At 56.0% G+C, this 2,021-nt stretch overlaps 1 protein-coding gene across 1 annotated transcript in view; it reads left to right on the plus strand.

The window, feature by feature from the left end:
- The window catches only part of NXPH4 (neurexophilin 4), a 4,576-nt gene that overhangs the window by 792 nt on the left and 1,763 nt on the right, over positions 1 to 2,021 (plus strand). The window lies entirely within an intron of this gene.

The following is a 2,021-nucleotide window of genomic DNA, read 5'->3' on the forward strand; positions in this document are numbered from 1 at the left end:
CCCCCACCCACAGCTAGAGACAGACCACCTGAAGGGTAGAGGGAGAGAACCACAGTCAGACAGACAGACAGAAACAGAAAAGCAGAATCGCAGAAGAAAATTAGAGACAGAGACAAAAAGAGACTGAGAGAGAGTGAGGGAGATGGAAAAACAGTGAGAGAGCGAGAGCGAGAGAGGGAGAGCGAGCGTGAGAGCTAGGAAGCCAGAGGGAGGGTTTTATTTTATTTTATTCCATGTTCCCATTTCTCGGCTCGTTTCCTCGCAGACTCTCACCCCTCCCTGACTGAGTTCTCCCCCGAAGGTCGCTTCGGCCGCTCCCCCCAACTCTTCCCTTTTATCTTGGCTGTCTCCAGCGGCGGGTGGGGGGTGCAGGTGCCCAAAGCCCAGGGATTTGCCAGGATCAGAGAAGCGTAGACAGCAATTTGTCTGGGATCAGGGTGGGGGGACAACTGGCGCCCCTCACCACCCAGCCAAATCTCCTTCCCTCTCCAGCCCCTGCCTGGGAAGAGTGGCTGCACTGGAGCAGTGGACAGGTCCTGGACTGGGTGCAAGATGTCTAGTGCTTTTGGGGTGCTGGGGGGGAGCTCAGAGGTATTTGGGGTCATAACAGCAGGTGTAGGGGCTCATGGATGCCCCTGGAAAGAGCTAGTGGTTGGGCCCAGGGGGGTGAGGAGTTTAGGTGTCAGAGTTCAAATGACTCCTCCCAACCATTCTTGGACTTCCCCTGGAAGCTTTGATACACTCCCACCTCCAATGCCCTCTCCAGGGCTCAAGCCCTGCCCTCTCTAAGCTCACCTCCTGGAGCCTTGGTCCTTCCTGCTGGAAGGCGCTTGTCCCCTCCTCTGCGGCCCAGGACCCCTTCCCCCCATCCCCTCTCAGGCCCACCCTCTGGGTGTTAGCTGCCAGCTCAAGCTTGTCAGTCTGAGTCAGTCTCTCTTACCGCCCCCGCCCCCCACACCTGAGCTGGGAGGAGAGATGGACGGGAGGAGGAATGAGGGGGGCGATAAATATGTATGACGAGCGGGTGGCGGCGGCATTAATAACCCAGGATCGCAGAGCTGCGGGAATGGGACCAGGCGGTGGAGATTCTAGCCTAGCAGCTTGACTCTGCTGTTCCTGTCCCCTGTGGACACATGGTGTATGCAAACAGAGGGGGACACCCATGCTGCCTGGCCCCTTTACCTACTCAAAGCTCATCCTGTAGGCCAGTGTGGGGATCCCCCCACCCCCCAGGAACATTCATATACAACTGACATGTATGCACCACCCCCCAGGGGAACACAATGAGACCACACTTGTTATATCATTGTGAATACACTGACCCAGCCTTGAGAAAGAGCTTGACACATGGACAGAGGAGATCACAGAGGGAAAGTGACACCCCCAGTGAATCACACACAGCCACCCTCAGATACACAGCCAACCCAGGCATACGACTACACCAGTCACAGAGAGGCAACTACCACAACCTGAAACAGCCTCACTCAGATCCACACGCACAGACACAACCAACCTAGGCACATATACAACCCAGACACCTATACAGAGCCACCAGGGACTAGTACAACAGGTATTCAACACCACAAGCAGGCAGACACACACAACACAGCCTCTCCGGACTGCTACACAGGGCATACAGACACGCACAGACATACACACACAGCCACGCCAGGCAGACACATACACACCCATCACCAGAGGTTGAGACTTGAGCATGCGCATGCACACACACACACACACACAGTCATCACTCCAGGCAGATAGACAGATACATACAATATAACAGAAATACAATCACCCCAGACTCACGCACGGTACTCCGCCCCCCCAAACAAACCCACAGGCAGTAAGGGCCACACTGAATGGCCACAGCTAGCACGGTCTGACTGACACACACTGACACGCACAGCTCCTCTCCTTTCCACTCCCCTCGCTGGAGCAGCATCTCCATATTTCTTCCTCTCCACTCTCTCACGTCTCCTTCACTCGGGGCCACCCCCCCACCCCGCCCCGGATAATTG

The sequence above is a fragment of the Bison bison genome, unplaced genomic scaffold (genome assembly GCF_000754665.1).
Source record: "Bison bison bison isolate TAMUID 2011002044 unplaced genomic scaffold, Bison_UMD1.0 scf7180017864115, whole genome shotgun sequence".
In the NCBI taxonomy this organism is placed as follows: domain Eukaryota; kingdom Metazoa; phylum Chordata; class Mammalia; order Artiodactyla; family Bovidae; genus Bison; species Bison bison.